This window comes from Sebastes umbrosus, chromosome 15, assembly GCF_015220745.1.
Source record: "Sebastes umbrosus isolate fSebUmb1 chromosome 15, fSebUmb1.pri, whole genome shotgun sequence".
Lineage (NCBI taxonomy): Eukaryota > Metazoa > Chordata > Actinopteri > Perciformes > Sebastidae > Sebastes > Sebastes umbrosus.
In genome coordinates this window covers 10,266,331-10,286,438 of record NC_051283.1, presented here as the reverse complement: position 1 = coordinate 10,286,438, position 20,108 = coordinate 10,266,331, and the positions used below count along the sequence as shown (strand labels likewise).

The window sequence follows — 20,108 nt, the reverse complement described above, 5'->3', positions numbered from 1 at the left end:
TTGGTTCTTTTTTGGAGAACATTTGCAGCTCTGAGTGATAGTGTGTGTATTGATGGGAAGAGCCACTCAAAGACATCTGCATCCAATTCTACGTTCTAAAAATTGCCCACATCCTACACATAGGCCTACTGACTGTCAGCAGATGTAGGATGTAGGACATCTTTTAGCATATAATGTAAAACACAGGATGTAATAGGTAGCATGTGGAGTGTAAAATGAACGACATGAAGATGTAGGCTCAAAGATCTTCAGATGTTGGGGGCAGAAAGGATAATATGGACAAAGAACTTAAAAGTAGAGGAAATTGGATGTAGAGAGGAGGAAATAGAATATAAGATCTATGTAGGATGTAAGACATAGGATGCAGGACACAGGGCAAGAAGTGACGCACAATGTTAGATGTATGATGTAGGTGGTATTGTAAGATGCAAGGCAATGGAAGGATATATAATGTAACATGTAGGATGTATGATATAAGACATTTGATGAGGGATTTGTAAAACATTTATGAAGCAGAAGATAGGATAAGTTGGAACATAAGATGTAGGATGCAGGATGTGGAATGTATTTGACACAATAATAGTGCATTTATTTAAGATGTAGCGGAATTAAGCCTTGGTTATAGTTTTCGCAAGGGTGATTGCACGGACTTGAGCTGACACGGAATCCGCAAACCGACATTCTCAAAGCTCCTCAAAGTTCTCCATCTTTTCCGCCAATCTGCATCCGCGTAGTTAGAAAATGTAGGATGTGCATGGACAGGCGAAAACCTGCAGTACTAGTCTGTTCTCATTACAACGGGGGCAAATACCTCTGCAGAATAACTGCAATGTAAACCCATCCGCGTCAATATTAAATGCTCAGAGAAAGTGCTCCGGAAGTGTGGTGACATATTTTAAAGAGCGAAAAGACACACACCGGACAGGTGGGCGGAGAGGTGGATGAGTCCAGCTTTCATCCAGGAGACTGCTGTTTGTGTCCCGTGTGTTAAGTTTCACTTTCACTTTTCAAACGTAGTAAATTTAAGCCAAACCATGACGTTTTTCCCAAAGCTAGCTAAATGATTTAGGTGCCTAATCCTAAGCAAGTGTTTTTGATTGAATTCATGTAGTGCGACCTTAGAAAGTGACGCCAAGGGGTCCTGACAAAGCCGCAGTAGGTGACGTGTTGATTTGAGAACGTTTGCTGTAAGTAACCCCCCCGCAAAGGGCCTTATCTGATGGTGTGACACTCGCGACCCTCACCGATGCATCAAACAGAAATGAGGCATTACAGTAGGATGAAGGATGAAGAATGTGCATTAGGATCTCTATTGAACAGTGTAGAAAACATGATCTTCAATACATGATGTAGGATAACAGAAAAAAATGAAAGAAGGATATAAGATACAGAAGTTTGGATAGTGTGATTTGCCCATGCAAATGTTCAGGATACAGGATGCAGGACAAGATGTTCAAGTGTAGTAGGTATATTGTACATATAAGATGTTGAATGTACCACAGGAAGTTTGTAGGATGTGGGACAGAAAGAAGGATGAAGTAAATCACATTAAGGTTATAGAGTAATGGATGTAAGACGCAGGACATGGAAGATGATATAGGACAAATGACACAAGCTGTATCTTATACAGTATGTATATTGAGAGTTTCTGTATATATCTGGGCTCTGGGATCATGAAATACAACTACTCTATTGAACACAGTGCAGTGGTCTAGATTTTTGTGGATCACTAAGATAAAGACTGACAACTGAGCGGATTGTATCCTTCACTCACTCACTAACCGGATGATGATGGAGGCTGACTAGTTTTAGACGCAGGGTGGAGAGGCAACATCAAAACACCATTTGGAGTCACAGAGATGACTTAAAGCAGGGGGACAACCTCCATAACGGCTGAGTGGATGAACGGATGGATGGATGGAGTAGAGGAGCTACAGGGCGTGGAAGTGTTTCATCTCCAGTCTGTACTCCGAAAAGGTGTAAGTAAGTAATGGGTGCTATGGCTGCCTTCTAACATCCCCATCATCACTTTAGTCAACACCTGCACTCGAGATTGCACAACATACACACTCATATCTGCACGCAAACACAACCTGAAAGCACTTTCATGACACAAGAAAGCAAGTGTTAAAGGCAAGAGCCTGCAGGGGTCAGAAGTCATCAGCCGAGGGGCCTGAAATCATGTCAGACTGCACTTATCCTATTCCAAAGCCCTCACATCACATAGCTCAAACAGATGTGCAGCACGTTTTTTTTATTACTGTTGATGCCTTTCAGAAATGGTATTCAGGAAACTCTCATTGATATATACCCAGTGGCAAGGTGATAGTCCCCGTCCCTCCTTAATTCAGTCCTCCCAGCTATCCTGAGTGCTACCAGCGGAGCAGTGATGGATGACGCAAGGCTCATTAGGATAAGACAACAAAATCAATAGACCAAGCGCAGAGGTGTCAGCGCCTCAGACACGCCAGTAAAAACCACACTGATAGTCTATTCGCCGGCAGTGAAGTGTGTCTGAGTTTTGCTGTCTGTGTGCCTGTGTGTGTCTGTGGACGGGGAGCAGTTACGGGGTGAGTGATTGATGCTGATGGATACGGGTAATGGATAAACTCAAATATAAGAGCCCTCAATAGGGGGGTTTTGTGTGTCCGTGTTTGTGCATGAGATGAAAAGGAAGATTCGGGGAGAATAAAGATGGGTTTGGAGCTGCTGTTTGTGCACACAAACAATATCCTGTTTTTTTTTGTTTTTTTAAAAGCGTGATATTAAAAAAGTTAGTGAAGTCATTGTTCCTCTTCTGGATATAGATACGGTGCCATAAACAGCCCATTGTCTTAGATCTACATCAGCTCTTATCTGTGACAGAAACTGTCTGCCCCCCTGTCTGGGAACTTCCTTTATGCTCCAAGGTATATTACCATCCTGCGTACTGCAAAGAATATCCACCTAAACAAGTCATTTAGTCAACGGTTGACTCTTAAATCTGTAACTTCGTGAAAAAAAACAAAAAAACTACTTTTTCTTCCATCTTGATTTTTAGCTTTGATTTTTTTTCATCATGCATGTCAAAATTTCTACCTGATTCGGCTTAGGTAATTGACTTGCATTTTGAAAATTGAATTTGCATTGGAAACATATGTTTTCCCCTTATGGGAAGATTTTTGGTTACTCTTTTTTTGTGTATCTTAATAATTTCCAGTTTCAAGTTTCTATATAGTTTGGCACAAATTAGAGGTAAAATGTGCTCAATTTCCAATTTTAATTCCAATTTTCTTCTTTGAACTTCAAGTGTAACCAAGAAAGTCTTTCAGTCAGTGCACATTAGATCAGCTGAACATACAAAAATGTGAAATTTAAACAAATAAATGATAAATGGACAATATATATTTGGGTCTACTTCAGGACTGAAAAGTTAAGCCAATGCTGAAGTGCCTTAAACTTGCATTCTTTCTAACAGCCAGCAGGGGGCGACTCCTCTGGTTACAAAAAGAAGTCTGATTGTATAGAAGTCTATGAGAAAATGAGCCTACTTCTCACTTGATTTATTACCTCAGTAAACATTGTAAACATGAGTTTATGGTCTCAATCGCTAGTTTCAAGTCTTCCTCAATACAGCATGATGTTCATTTAGTAAATTATGGTCCCATTTAGAGTCTAATAGACCATAAAGCAGGGGATGCTTTAGGGCGTGGCTACCTTGTGATTGACAGGTTGCTACCACGGTGTTTTCCGGTCTGGGAGTTGTCTGTGTTTTCGTCTTAAAACGTTAACCCTTAACCCTTTCACAGTGTGTTTTCAGTTCATGAAAGTTAATTATAACCTTTTTGGTCGTGTCAGGGTTCGGTTGTACTTAGCACCACCCTCTAGTGTCACGTTTGGTTGCAAATAACCAAGATGGCGACGACCAAAATGGCCAAAACTCAAGGCTTCAAAACGGCAGTCCACAAACCAGTGGGTGACGTCACGGTGACTAAGTCCACTTCTTATAAACAGTCTATGGTTTATTTGGAAGTAGTTCTTCGAAGGAAATTCCTCTGGAAATGAACAACTTGCTGATAAACTCCACTCACTGTGTCTCTATTTTCCCTTTAATCAGTACCAAAAGTAGATTCCAGAGAACTTCCAAGGGAATTATGAAGAAATAGCAAAACCCATACAATAAAAGTGTTTTAATAATCTTTCCCACAAAAAAATAAGATTTTAATATTAAACATGAGACAAAACAGCTTTTTCCGATGGACATTTTTTGCAGTGGGTTTGAAGTGATAGCGGCTTCTTATCTTCAGGAGGTGGTAATTTATGGCTGCACACGCTGCCACCGAGATGCGTTAATGCTTATCTGTTGTTCTTGCAGTCACAGGGCTGCACACACACGCACACATACACACACACACACACGTGCAGAACTGCACGTGCGCACACAGAAACACACACAGTGAGGGAGGTTGTGGGGATAGATAGTTGTTGACAGTTTGCTGTTTGTGGTCTCACATGTAGCAGATGTCTTCCTGTGTGAGGCTCTGCAGTTTTCTGTTGAACCGGAGCCTTAATGATTTCCCTGTTTGACGAGCAGCGCAACTGCGTCAGACAGCCGACTCTAGGCGGTTACTACTCCACTTCATTCTGAGCAATATAGTGAGGGTTAATATCAGCCTTTCTCTCGTCTACTACCCTATTCCCATTCAGATTATGGACTTGAATGACTTTCTCAGTAGTAATGGAATTCCCAAGTAAAGTTCATCCAATGGATCCCCACTCTACTCCCCTAACAGTCCAGTAATTGAATTGAAATCAAACCTAATTGGATTGCTGTAGGAATGCCACTGAACAGCATGTCTTTTCCTGGGACGGAGACGTACAGCTCGGGACATTGTGCGTGTGTGAATGAGGCTTTAGATGGACATGAGGCGACACCGAGCGATCAATTCGATTAGACTAACTACGTATGAGAGCTCAGACTTGGTGCTTTTGGCGTGGAGGACGGTTCCCATGTGTGCCGGTAGCATGCAGACAGTCAGCAGAAGCCAGACCTCACTCCACCCTGCCGTCACATCACACAAACAAATGAACTGAACATCCTGTACAAGACACAGTTTGTACAGCAGCCTGCACTCAGCACGTTCACACGGTGCAGCCTGCTTCTGATGTGATGCTCAGCATGGCTTCTGTACTGAGATCTGCTGCACTGTACTCTACTGTACTCTACTGGAATCTACTGCTGTGTACTTTACTCATCTCCACTGTATAGTGCTCTTCTCTTCCTTACTTTATGCACCTGATTTGACTGTTATCAGGCCATTAAATAGGTGTTATCAGTCGCTATAAGCACCAAAGTTGTGGGTCAATAGGGGCCTACTACGTTGTAAAAGTGAAAGTAAAACTTAAAAGTGACACGTTGTAAAAACTGAATGAAACGTGACCTTTTTGAACATAAACAAAAAGGTAGTTTAGGGGAAAACATTGTATTTTGAACACAAAGACAACTACACGTCATTGGTTTCACAGGGGATGCAAACTTCGGTCTTGGATGAAAACCCTGTGTTTTGTGTCCCATCCATCATCCCCAGCCTCCACCCTTATAGAGTATCACACCGTCCACACTACAGCTCCTGACTTCCGCTTTTGCTCTATAATTTCTACAGTCACTAGAGGCCACTGTCGTGCTGTTTTATACCTTCTTTCAGTGATCTACCATGTGAATAGATGATAAAACCTACTATTTTCTGCTCTACTCCTACCCACTCTACACTGTTCTATTTCTCTTTACTCTACTTCTACTTTACTGTACTTTACTCCTCCCTATTCTACTGCTCTACTCTACTCCAAACTCCACTATATTATGCTCTCAGCTCTGTACTTTACTCCTTACTACTTTAATGTGTACTGCTCTACTCCTTTCTATACTCTACACTGTTCTATATGTGACTCTTTTCTATTATACTGTACTCTGCTCCACTCCTCCCTACTCTACTTTTCTCTACTCATCCCTATACTGTATAATCTACCCTTCTACACTCTACTGACACTTTGTCCTTCTCTACTCTATTCATTACTCCTTTATACTCTACTCCTCTCTACTCTACAGCCCAATACTCCTCTGTACTGTACTTAACTCCTTTCTGCTGTACTCAGCTCTACTCCTTATTCTACTGTGCTTCACTCTACTCTATTCCTCTGTACTTTACTCTGCCTCTGTCTACTCTACTGTACTCTAGTCCTCTGTATTCGACTTAACTCTACTCTTCTCTTCTTGATTCATCTTTACCATACTCATCTCCTCTTCTTTACTTTCCTCTCCTGTCCTATATTTTATTCTATTCCTTTGTACATTCCTTTACTTTTTTATTCTGCTCTCTACGGTACTCACTATACTTCACCACCCGCTACTTTGCTTTACCATATTCTGTTTGTCTTAACGTCTAGAGTACTTTACTCTACTCCTCTGTACTAAAATCAACTCTACTCTTCTCAGTTTGACCCTTCTCTCCATTTCTCCTCTTCGCTTTACTGTACTCTTCCTCTACTCAATTCTATTTGACTTCTCTTTACGCTCCTCTACTACTCTCTACCTAACTCTACTCTTCTTTATTCTACTCTGCTCTACCCAAACCTTCAGCCCTGCTCTATTGTACTGTAATCTCCTCTCATCTCCTTCACACAGTTCTCTTTCTTTATTTGGCTGTGCTTGTTGTTCTTGTTCAGCTCCGTTTCCTCTAATTTGTGGTTTGGCTTTTGGTTTTGATCACAGCCATAATGAAAGACAAGGAGTTGATGCACTGATGCCATTACAGCCAGAGTCGCCAATGATGCCACATTTGTTATGACTGGGACTTTGGGGTGGGGCTCTGATATGCATCCAGGGGGATGTAATTACCCCAAAATGCATGTTTTTCTGCCTTTTTGCTTAGCTTTATCTTATGTCACAACAATTGCAGTAGAATAGATCTGCAAATACTTATCTCAACCATCTGAGACCCACAACAGACCCATTTTTGTCTATTTTAGGGTGGTACATTGGGACTTTAGGGGGAGGTAGCAGGTCAACAGACGTCACATAGTAGTGGTGTATATCATCTGAAAGCTGGGAACCTGAAGATTAATTTGAGATGCAGCTCTGCAATGTGTGTCAAGTTCTTCTTGTCATAAATCAGAAATAAACATGACTTAATAATTACTTAAAATAGATTGTAAATGTGAATAAGAGTTTAGAACATTATGATAGAAGTATATGATGGCCATTCCCATGCTCTATTATGTCTTGTAAGTTTTTGGGTTGGTACCATTTGTTACACAGATTAGGTGCTAAATTTAACCTTTTTTTACTACCACTTTTCCTATTTTTCTCCAAAACATCCACCAAAACCTTGAGGAACACCATAGAAAAAGCCAGGCAGTGATTTGATATAAAAAACTTTTGACATTTTGAGGTATCTGCTAGAATTAAATTTCTTTGGCGATTAGATGGCGAGCACTTCTGTTCTGTAAACTGCTCAGAAACCCCCTTATTGTCAATGTACCTAGGAAAGCCATCCATCCTCTGAATGCCCTAGGTTTTTAGTTTGTTAATGTAAAGTTTCATGAGGCTGGGATTATCCTAGAGGTCACCACAGGTCATTTTATACAGTGATGTCAAGTTACAAAAAATGTTCTCAATAAAATGAAATGGCTACTATGGGGACTAACATCATCACACATGAATACAATTGGGCTCATTGGATCCACAAGAGTCTCAGCTTTATAGTGATACCCAATTCTGTTTAGGGACCCCAGTATACAGAAATATTCAAACACATCATTTTTAGAATAGGCGAAAATAACACATTTATACTGCATTCAAAAAAACTGCATGATTTTTAGCCCAAACTGCATGTGATTATCATAAAGTGGGCATGTCTGTAAAGGGGAGACTGGTGGGTATCCATAGAACACATTTTCATTCACATATCTTGAGGTCAGAGGTCAAGGGACCCCATTTGAAAATGGCCATGCCAGTTTTTCCACGCCAAAATTTGTTTAGCCTCCTTCCCAACAAGCTAACATGACATGGTTGGTACCAATGGATTTCTTGGGTGGAAATGTTTTTTCTAGTTTCATATGATATGATATGATGTACCTTCATCTCTACTTTATTCTCATATAAAGGCATACCAGGTGAATGCTCTTTTCTCTTACTCTCATCCACAGGAGCGCGTGAGTGCCAGGTGAAGAACCATGAAGATGCAGCCTATAAGTCTCTCGCTTAAGGACACTTCATCAGGGTTGAAGCGTCTCCAACAGTCCCGGTATGTAAAAATATGTTGAACATAATTTCCTGTGCTGAAGTGCACAACATTTTTTAGCTCGTCGACCTTTGATGCAAATCGCAGCGTGATGGCGAATTTCATTTCGGCTTCACAACATCAGTTTGTCAGATTAGAAAGTCCAGGTAGGCCTGTGGTCTCATTATTTAGAATGAATACCGTCCAATTTTAATCAGCGTCCAGCCGAGGGAGTTGAGGGCATCCCAAGGGTCTGTATTGTACATGAAGTCTTGATTTTGCCCAAGGTTGTTCTCTAGATATGAGTAGCTCCAACTTTTTTCCCCCCCTCGCGTCTTTTTTTCTCATTAGAACTCGTTTCGGACTTCATTTTAGCTGTAGGGTCCAACAGGGCTCCAATTAGATGGACGACAGAATTAATGAAGTCTGTCTCTCTCTCTATATCTCTCTCACTCTCTCCCGCCCTCTCTCCTCCTCCTCCTATTCCCTTGCTCTATTTATCCCAGTGCTCAGGGGGACACTCGGTCTGGATTCAGTCAGTGTGGCGGCGTTTCTTCTCTTACTAAATTAAATATGTGTAATTGATGGTTTTATAAACAGAGCTAACCTTGCCAGTAGCGAGCGGGAGCTGCCGCTGCCGCTGAGGAGGTCCATGTGAATGTGTATTGTGTCAGCCCGCAACTACATCCAGAAGTCCTCAGGTTCTTCGCTCACAATGAGAGAGAGAGAGAGAGAAAAGGAGAGCGAGATGCACGCAGCGAGATATTGACTACAACAGTTTCTCGCCTTCGCAGGCGTAACACATGACATAATGTCTCCTGCAGACAGCCTCAGCTAAGAGCAGACAGCATTGTTCTTGGGTAAACTCTCACTCACAGGATGTTCTCTCTTTCTTTCTCACTCTCTCTCTCTCTCTCTCTCTCTCATTGTGCTTTCTTTATCTTGCCTATTACCACTATGAAACCAGAGAGATGAAAGTGGTTTGAACTATACAGACAGGAGAGATAAAGGTTGTTCAACATAAATGTCAGGTACAGTAAAGTGAAAAGCATGCATTTACAGCAGCGTAGTGGGGAAACAAACAGTCTGACAGCATTAACAAGAAGAAATGTGTCACTGTAACACTTGTTAAAGGACACTTTCAGCTTCAGCTTTCAACTTCAGCTGTAAACACATTGCTTTTAGACACTTTTGTTATTTTATTGCCGTGTACAAATTGACACACTGGTTGGATCATCTGTACTTTCATGTCAGAAAAAGAACATTTTCTGCTATAGCCTAACTTACTGTATAATACCTAAAAAGTGAAGCAGCCAATGCCACATCACATCTTTTTTTTTTCAACATGTGTTTTCTTATAGTTTGTCCTGTGGGTGTGACAATACAACACATTAATGCATCACAGTTTCACAGCTGTCTTGATAGTCCAAATGCCGGGAGTTTCCCCCCAGCGCATGAATGCACCACAAACCTGTAGATGTCTGGTAAATGTGTGTGACCCAATTTGCAAGTAATTGTTTGATTTTCAGTAGATGTATTAGTAAATTTAAAGGGGAACTACACCCATTTTCTAAATTCATAAATGGTATTCCTATGGTCTAAGACACTCCAAAAAATATTAGTAAACATAACCAACTATCTCACAAATCTCAAAACTAGAGTGATAAAACTCAAACTTCAGCTGCTCCATACCGGTAAATATTAAGAGTGCGGAGGAGGTTGGGGGGGATGGTTGAGTCTAAAAATACTGGACTTTCGACACAAGATTTGTGTCCCGTGTAAAACCAGAAGTCAACATCGATGTATTTGTCATATAAGTTACGTTGCTAAGTAACGTCAAATCCGGAGTTATTTTAGGCGACCATCTTTTCCGAAACCTAACTAAATCATTTTATTGCCTAAACCTAAGGAAGTTGTTTGCTGTGAAGACAAAGTTTATTTTGAAAAGACTGAATGCGTGTAACTTAGTGGAAACTGACACGTGTTGATGGACATTTGTAGAAAAACGAACGAAAAAGGTTGAATAACTTCTTGCAAAGATATCATATGAACAGTTGCATAAGAATACGTTGAGATGCTTAAACGACCAATATAGAGCTGAGGGGAACTACAAGTTGGCCTAATAATTCTCTGTGGGTTTGTCACTACGAGCCACCCTTTTCACATTATATCTAATAGTTTATTCATTGAAAACACAAATCTATTGATTAGAGCTGCTTTAATGTCCTCCTTTTAGTGGCTGGTGTGGTGGTAATGTAGAGGCTGAGGCTCTGGGATCACACTGTAACATAACTCTTTGTCTTTCCCTGTTTATGAATACAATTTCCTGCCAGTGGTCATACCTGAAACTACAGTTTTATTCAGTTACATTTGGTCAGTCTTAAAGGGGATTTGAAACTCTCCTCTGGTGTAACCCAACTTTCAGTTTGAGACTGATCTTATGGGTTTATTTTTCATAAATATGTAACTTTAATGAAGATCAGAACTCTTTTATGCCACAACTGTTTGCTCCAAGACAAAGATCTCACCTGCAAAGAGCAATGAGACGTCATGGCTACAGTATAATGAATGCATAAAAAAGCTTATACGCATTTTTTTCCTGCAGTCCTACTATCAATAACGCAGACATATCCATTAGTGGGAGAGAGGCTAGTCCGGGGCAAACACTCCCTCTAGCATTTAAACAAACCTCCACTGGGACTCATTCTCCCAGACTCCCCTGGGGCGGGGACACACCAGTGCCAGACCATGCTGTATGTGTCTCCTTCACGCCCGCAGTGCTTACAGCGGCAGAGAGGCAAGGAGACGCACAAAGACAGAGAGAGAAAAGAGGGGAAACAACACACATCAGGGAGCACGCTCGTTTCCGCCGCCACCGCTGTGTTTGCCTGGAACCGCTCGGTCGGGGTCGGGATATTCAAATTAATGAATGAGAGTGAGGAAAGTGAAAGATGAAAAATGTGCTGGGAGAGGCTCTGACTTTGAGTAATGCTGGTAATTGGAGGGAAACATATAGAAATGCAGTGGGCATGTTTTAGCAAATGAATGTGGAAAGAAAAAAAACCTTCCTGGTGCATGTCTCATTACTTATTGCATCTTTGTAGTTGGGACAAAGAAAGCTGCAGTGCAAACACAAAATTGAACTCTACAATCCAATGCTTTGGAATTGGGAAAGGAGCCAGCTGCTTATAGCGTGCCGCTGTATTGTCAATTTATCAAGTGTGTTAAAGCTGCGGTGCAGCTGATATCTTCTGTTAGTGTGTTACGATCTTATAGCCTCGTCTGATTTATCTGCTGTCTGGCTTCAGCACTCTCCTGTGTGTTTAGGTGCTAATTAGAGTACAACACACACACCCTCTCTCGCTCACACACACGTGCACACACAAGGAGAGAGCACAGGCTCACAGGTGATATAGACAGTGTTTTATCACAAGAGAAAAGTGGGTGTTGCACCAAAAGAGGGCCTTAAATTACTGGTGACATCCCAAACAAGGCTCACCCACACACACACACGTAACCACACACATACTATAGGGAGGAGATACATACTATATACTGAAGACTCTCACACACACACACTCATACTCTTTGGGACAAATAAAGTGTTCCTGTATTGGCCAAAAACAATCTTCTCTCTTATCATTTTTCTTTCATGTTTTGGAAATCACTCCACTGCCGGCCTTCCATTTGTCTTTTTATCCCTCACTTAAAGATCCCCCTGTCCTCCCCTCTTTCCACTGACCGCCCCCCAACCCCTCACTCACGCCCTCCACACCCCAGACCCCCCCCCCTTCAGCTCGCCACAGCTCAGTATGTGCAGTAATCCTGGATGCCTTGGAGGGAGAGCTGCACCGAATCACTCCATAAATGTATGAGTGTCCAAAATGAAGAGGAGCTGAGAAATGTGTGGCAGCGGGCTGGGAAGCATGTCCAGGCTTACTAACAGGATGGGGTGGGGTGGGGGGGTGCAAGGCGTGGGCGGGGTGGTGCTGTAAGTGGATGAGTGGGTGGTTGGGGGGTGTTGTAGGGAGAAGGGAGACGGCTCGTATGAAATGTCTATCTTGACAGAGGGGAGTCAGACTCAACAGCAGGGATGCTTTTTTGCAATATTTATTTTGAGATGTGGACAAAATGTGATGAAGATTTTGGCCTTCATCAATATCTTTTTTTTTTCTTTTTCTGATTGTATGTATCCAGGCTCAGCACTATGTTGTCTTTCAGAGTATTGCAGCAGTCGGGGTTAAGAGCCCTCTTAAAGTCCCCCTCCACTTAAAAACGAGTTTTGCTTATTGTTACATCACTTGGATGTTTGACCTTCGCTGTGCAGAGTTTGACACCAGAAGGCTGTTTTCACATTTGTCTGCTGCAGGAGGAAAGTTTCTCTGCGCTCACCTTAAACCTTAAAAGACCAGTGTGTAACATTTAGGGGGATAAATATTGGCAGAAATGGAATATAATATTGATAAGTATATCTTCTTTAGTGTATACTCACCTGAAAATAAGCATTGTTGTGTTTTCGTTACATTAAAATGAGCCGTCTACATGTACAGTATATCTACATAGGGAGCGGGACCTCTTCACAGAGTCCGCCTTGTTTCTACAGTAGCCCAGAAAGGACAAAACAAACTCTGTTAACTTTTCCTGCTTGGGCCGAAGTCGATAACGTTACTCGCTCCCGTTGCCGCCGCTCTCTCTCTCTTACTTCACAACTCATGTCCCACGTGCACACAGAGTCTACTCACTGACTCTGCTCCAAATGGCTCTAGTTTTCACGTTTTCGCATCGGCGGCCATAGCTCTCCCACATGCTTGGCACACGAGAGAGGCTTTAGTTGGTTGTGATCTCCTCACCTCACCGCTAGATACCGCCAGATCCTACACACTGGACCTTTAAGTTTAACACATGTTCGTACGTGCAGGATTTTGTGACATCGCAACTAGTCTGGAAGCCAATCATGGTCCAATATTCAACCAAACACACATTCACTGAGAATGGACTTTTAATGAAGGATGAGACGTCAACGGCAGCCCTTTTGAAATGAAACATACTACATGTATGAATATGCCGATATCCTAATGATTCTGGATTTTCCAATGAGGAAGAAAGAGAAGATGTGCTTTTAATAATCCTTTGTTAGATAATAGTTTTTTGTTAGATTTTGTGGAAACACCATATCAGTCACACAATATTATTCAAAGCAGAGTATTTTTTTAAAGGTCTTCAAATGTTTCTGAAGAGGGCCTTGAAAGGATAATCCTGTACTAGGTCTTATTTTTGCAGTCCATCTTACTCACCTGGGGTCTCATTTATAAAACAGTGCGTAGGATCCATACTAAAAATGTACGTGCGCACAAAAGCCGAAAATGGCGTACGCCAAAAAAAAAATCAGATTTATAAACCGTGCGTACGCACACCTGCACGCAATGTTCCCTTTATAAATCACACTCCACCTGGAAATGTGCGCACGTGGATCCGCCTCATATTCCGCCCTCTACACGCCCACATTCAACCATAAATGGTCCATGCAAAACACCTAATTAATGTTTCTGCATGTGAATGAGCCTGTTTGATCTTTACGGTAAATCACGGCAACTACCGAGAGGAAGACCGAGAAAAGGAGTTTTTCTGACACAGAGATCAGGGGTGCTTGTAGTTGAGGAGGTCTCTGAACACTCGTTCCCTCTTAATTCTGTTATACACGTCATTTAGTCCTCAGTGCCGGTATATCCACCAGCACCATGCAGCATGTTACCAGTGTCACTGCAGTGTTTATATGTGTACAGCAATCAATTTCATCGATTCACAACTTGCCAAAATGATCAAGACAATCAGTAAAATCCAATCTAATAAAACATAAATAAATTAATAAGTCACGTCATCACTGCAGCGATTTTACACAACAACTTTATGAAAACGAATATGGTACTTGGTGATATCTGCACACTATTAGAAGATATTATTAAAACTATTGGCGCTCTGCTCTGCCATTCTTTAATGCTATTTGATATAATCTTGGATTTCTACAACCGATGATGAGGATTTCAACAGCTGCTCCACAGCTGACTGCGAGTGTCGGTAGTCCGACCCTCTCCTCTGAGCTCCGGAGGTGGAGGGACTGTGATGGTGAGACAGCGCTGATGAGATATTGAGCAGAATTTGATTTGAGTTGGCTGATATATTTTACATTTGTAAGGTGCTTGTAGAATAGTTATGGCTCAATAGCACAAATAACACTGCTTTTAAATGTTTATGATAAAGTGGATATAAGTATGAAGAGAAGTTAAATGTGTGAGAGGCATCATTATACGTATAATGACATTTAATGTCTACAGTCTGGCTTCAATTCACCACCTCACCATCTGTGTCTCCAGTTTCCCCTGCCTCGGTGCCTCCATAATGTGCGTACGCACGGGTCAAAGTTTCCGTACCGGTGCGCACATTCTCCCGTCAAGTTTGTTTTTATAGATCACAACTATTGCGTGGGAAGTGGCGTACACACATTTCAGGCCCCGTTTTGTGCGTACGCAACGGTTATAAATGAGACCCCTGGTCAATTGATGATATCTGGGAAGGTGGCAACATCACCAAAAAAAGAGAAACATAAGCAGTCAGATGACCGCTTATGTTTCTTGCCACGTTACACTTTGCTGTAAAAATGTAACCCTATCGCCAGCCAGGGGATAATTCTGCTAAACCCTATATCTGCACATGACAACTATTGTATGGTTAAGATTAGGGAAAGATCGTGGTTACGGTAAATAAAAGGGGGAATGTTAGTTGCAGGTCTAGCACACTCCAGTCTAAGCCCTCCACACCCTTACTTAGCATCTTGCTACATAAAGGGCACACTACCTCTTGCATTGACATTGAACATTGGCATTGGAAGTGGAATAAATCTTGCAATACAGAATCATTTAACATAATTCCCAGGTACTCCGGGGAAGCAGCCCGGTCGCACCAAAAAGGTGCATGAATCACATTTAATGCGCAAGGTATTTAGCGTGCAATGAGAACGCCGTTTTTCCTTTCGGCGTGTCATTTGTACGCCATGTAGTCTGCACTGACTGCAATGTAAACGCATCCACGTCAATATGCTACGCTCAGAGCTAGTGACGAAGAATAAAAAGTGAGATGGTGGATGGGTCCAACAAACACAGGACGTTCTACCGTGAGACTAGTGTTTCGAGATTGGTGTCTTGTTTTGTAATTTACGTTATTGACGTTTGTGATGTGTTTTCTGTTCTTATTTTACGTTGTTTCCACGCATATTTTATTGAGTTTACGTACTTATTTTAAGCCCAACCATGACGTTTTTCCGAAACCTAACTTTCACTAACTGCAGACATTACCATAGTTTTGTTGCGTGGCGTACAAATGACAAGCGAAAAGCCTGAAATGCAATCACATGACACATGAAATGTCCTTTTAATGTTGTGCTATTTATACGCCTTCCCGTGAGATCTGGTTGTAGGAAGAGCGATATCACCCTGTTTTCAGATCTCAGCAATTACTTAGTGAGTAGTAGTAGAAATTATGGCCAAAAGTATCAAAATAAGACCCAAGTTGTAGTACACCCAAGTGTTCCTTTAACTCTATTTATGTTTACCTCCAATTCCAAAGCTCTCCCTCTTGAGTTGTTGAAGAAGTAGAGGTCTTTACTTATTTAATTCCAACAACAACCATTTTCCCTTGTGATCCACGGATTTGACCCGACAACCTTCCAGTCCCAACCCTACATCTCCACTTCCCCAATTCTGCGTTGCTTGACTTTCCTCTTCAGAAGGATACTTAAGGGTCACAGGTGAAGTCGATTAGTTGGGTTCAATTATTCATATTGAGCGGGATTGAATCAATACATATTAATAATAATAGTGCAAGTGGGAAATCATATGAGCGCATGTCGAAATCCATATGTGTTAGATTCTGCGGATCAATAGAGCACATACAGACTGAGAAGAAGAGACTTGTTGAGTTGCACTTTTATGCCAAAATCTTGAATTATAGAGGGTCAAGCCCAGGAAGAAAGAGAGCCGGAGGAGTATTTCAAGGAAGGCTTGTGTGCTTATTCCTCCCATGGCTCTCTCTCTCGTCCTCTGCTTGTCCTCTCTCTCGTACCTCAGTCCTGTTGGAATGATGCACATTTGTTCACCCTGTCACATCTTTGCCACTCTTCCCTCATCTATTCTCTCTGTTGTCTGTCCCTTCCTCAGCCCAAACCCTCCACCCCCCCGTTCTCACTCCCTCGATGACTTTAAATGACTACAGGGAAAGTTATTTGGAGTTCAGGTAGAGTTCAGACGCAGACCCGGTAGCCTCTCTCTATTCTCCCCGTCTAAGCCGACACGTGAAAGTCTCCCCTGGCTTCTTCTTGACATGGGATCAGCCTCGGAGCTCAAAGCCCCCAGAATGGCAATCGTAATTCAGTCCCCCGTGGCTCGGACTTTGTGTTTGATCAAATGAGCTGCTGCGCGTCTGCGTTTGACATTGGGCTCATTTGTGTTTAATGGCATTTTCTCTTTGCTTTTTAGCATGGATGCATTATGAGACAATGATTCCCTGAGCAACACGTTAAAAGGCCCCCCATCTCCTACAGACACCCAGGCTGAAAGACACAAAACAACTACAAATGAGGCAGCCATTGTGGTCATTTTGGGTCTCTGTAGTAGTTTTGTGTGTCTTTGTAGTTTTGTGTCTCTTTAAATAGTAATTTTGTGTCTCTATAGTTGTTTTGTGTCTCTTTGTAGTTGTTTTTTGACTCTTTTTAGTACTGTTGTCTGTTTTTAGTCATTTTGCGTCTCTCTATAGTCATTTTGTGACTTGCTTTGTATCGATTTGTAGTAATTTTCTCTCTTTTTAGCTGTTTTGTGTCTCTTTATGGTCATTTTGCATCTCTTCTTTAGCCATTCTGCATGTGGTTGTTGTAGTTTTTTAAGTCGTTTTGCGTCTTTTTAGTCGTTTTGTGTCGTCTTATAATCATTTTGCATCTTTTATGTTGTTTTTTTTTCTTTTTGTAGTGTTTTTTTCTTTTTTTAGTACCTTTGTGTCTGTTTTTGGTCGTTTTGCATCTCTCTACAGTCGTTTTGTGACTATGGTTGTTTTGTGTCTTTTTTTAGTAATTCCCTGTCTCTTTTAAGCCATTTTGTGTCTGTATGTGGTCGTTTTGTATCTCTTTTTAGCCATTCTGCATGCTGTTGTTGTAGTTTTTTGCATTTTTAAAGTTGTTTTGCATCTTTTTAGTTTTTTTGTGTCTTCTTATAGTCGTTTTGCGTCTCTTTTAAGTTAATTGTGTTTCTTTGTAGTTGTTTTTTGTCTGTTTTTAGTACCTTTGTGTCTATTTTTAGTAATTTTGCGTCTCTTTATAGTTGGTTTTTGCCGATTTGTAATAATTTGTTGTCTCCTTCTAGTAATTTTCTCTCTTTTTAGCCGTTTTGTGTCTCTTTTGGGTCATTTTGTGTCTCTGTGGTCATTTTGCGTCTCTTTTTAGCCATTCTTTGTGCCTTTTGTTCTATTTTTTTTCTGTTTTTGAAGTTATTTTGCGTTTTAAATCGTTTTGTGTCTCTCTTAAGTTGCTTTCTGTCTCTTTGTAGTTGTTTTTTTTGTCCAAATATAGTCTAGATAGTATCTCTATATAAACGTTTTTGACTCTGTGGTTGTTTTGTGTCTCTTTATACTTGGTTTGTGTCGATTTGTAGTAATTTTTTTGTCTCTTTTTGGTAATTTTCTGTCCCTTTTTAGCCGTTTTGTGTCTCTATTCATTTTGTCTCTGTGGTCATTTTGTGTCTCTTTTTTTAGCCATTCTGCGTGCCTATGTTGTAGTTTTTTGTCTTTTTCAAGTTGTTTAGCATCTTTTTAGTTGTTTTGTGTCTCTTTCAGCAACATTTTGCAAGTGAACCAGAGCTCTCAGGTGCTGCTGTTGGTTGAAAACTGCAGATGAACTTCAATATTTAATTCACACTTGAGATGAAGAGAGGCTGTGGCAGCAGATCCACTCTGACACACGTCTTCACAGGTAGTTTACTAAATAGCAGCAAACTATACCGAATATTATAGGAAAACATCTGAGATGCAGATTCTATTTTCTTTAAGCAAAGTTGTCAAAATGTTTAAAATAGTTTGACCAATGTGACTGTAGTAATTGCATGCAATGTTACTCTATCATCAGTATGCTGTGCAGCTGCAATATGAAGGAAATAATCAAGCCTGCAGCTTGGTAGGCCCATTCAGTAGTCCATCCATGCTTTTTAGGGAAAGAGCATCAAGAATAATCAGGAACCCACAGAACAGTTTAATAATGAAACTTTATTAGAACAATGTGCTGACAATAAAGGCTAATATACAGTAAGTATGCATAACATAATCTGTTGCTCAGTAGAACAACACGACAATGGGACAAGTCATGTGTGTAATTGGAGATCCTACATTTCAGCCTGTTATGAGGAGCTTCAGTGGTTCTCTGTCTCCGTTTGGCAAAGCTCACCCTTGCCTCCTAGTGGCGAGGGAGTAGGTTGCACCTCTCGAGTGAAGGACGAGAGCTTGTGTGTGTTTTGCACGTGTCAGTGTGGGTGTGTCGCTGCCAAGGACCTGTCCGTCTAGTCCAAGTGCGTCCTGTAATCTGCCTGACACGCGCGAGGCCCCCAGTGACTCTCTGTTATTAGGCCCATTAGACAGCCCGGGATGAGGTTGAATTCTTATTAGCTCAAGTGAATGTGTGCGCATGCGTGTGCACTTGCACGCGTGTGTGTGATGAGTATGTAATCTGTCTGACACCAGCCAGCCAAGAGGGAGAGACACTCGAGGGATGACGGATAATAACTCGTCGGCGTTCGCAGAACAGAGGGAGCAACCCGGAGTGACTGGATGGCAGCATGGGCCCTGATTTATTTTACAGTTGCTTGTTGGTAAATTACAGTGTTGATGACAAATCTAAGTGTACCAGTTTGATCTTTCTCAACTCACCACTCTAATCACAAAATAAAAACTCGAGCTGCAACCTAATTTTATTTGCGGCATTTCCCATTCAAGTCAGGCCTCTAATTCCACAACACTCTCCTTTCTCTCAGCCATATCGTCCCATTCCATACTCATTTGTTGCCCCTCTATCATATCACAGTGCATTTCCCAACCAATAAACGGAGGCACTCTTCTGTAGAAATGTATTTATCTTTCACATAAACTCCATTCCGGCTCCACTGGTCTCTCTCCAGTAGCTCTCGCTGGCACTTAATTTCTATTAATGGCTCTGCAACTGGCGCTCCAATCCAATCCACTGCTAGTCAGGCACATGAGGAAATATGCAAAGGCAATTATCCTCTGTAATGTGCACGGGGCCCCGACCGCTAATGCATCTGTGCTCATTGTGTGTTGCAGGAAACATGCATACATTAATTGTGATGCAGAGGCTAACGTGGAGGGTGAAAAGTATGTTCATAAGTGTGATGTTAGTCAGGTCACATTGTTGTAAAGCATTGTGATCGGTTTCTTGACAAACAAACAGAAGAATTGACTTCCACGGAAACACACACACACCTGGTATCTATCAGCGCAGCACAGCAGCAAACCAGCTCGCGATAATAATCATCATCAGCATTGTCCGCTGAGTAGCTTGTAAAGCCTTGTCTTTTTTCTACACCCCCCCGAGTGATAGCAACAGTGTTTCTCTCGCTGTGCCATTGTTTCTGGAGAGTCCTCCAATATCTACTCAGCTGTCAGCTGGTTATAGATTTAACACAGCTCACTGGGACAGTGACAGGAGGCCAATAACAGGCTCCTGGGCTTGTAAAGCTTCCATCTGCAGAGGAAACACAGAGCAAATAAACCCAGAGGAGCCGACACACGACGCACAACCCTATT

At 41.6% G+C, this 20,108-nt stretch overlaps 1 protein-coding gene across 3 annotated transcripts in view; it reads left to right on the top strand.

Moving 5' to 3' along the window:
• Nucleotides 1-20,108, top strand: part of nrsn1l (neurensin 1-like) — a 130,111-nt gene that overhangs the window by 77,389 nt on the left and 32,614 nt on the right. For 2 of the 3 annotated variants that reach the window (XM_037796073.1, XM_037796074.1), the window contains 2 exons: nucleotides 8,185-8,282; nucleotides 18,132-18,267. The gene's annotated coding sequence lies outside the window, so the exon portion shown is untranslated. The remainder of the gene's footprint in view (nucleotides 1-8,184; nucleotides 8,283-18,131; nucleotides 18,268-20,108) is intronic. The other variant, XM_037796072.1, reaches the window with a different exon arrangement.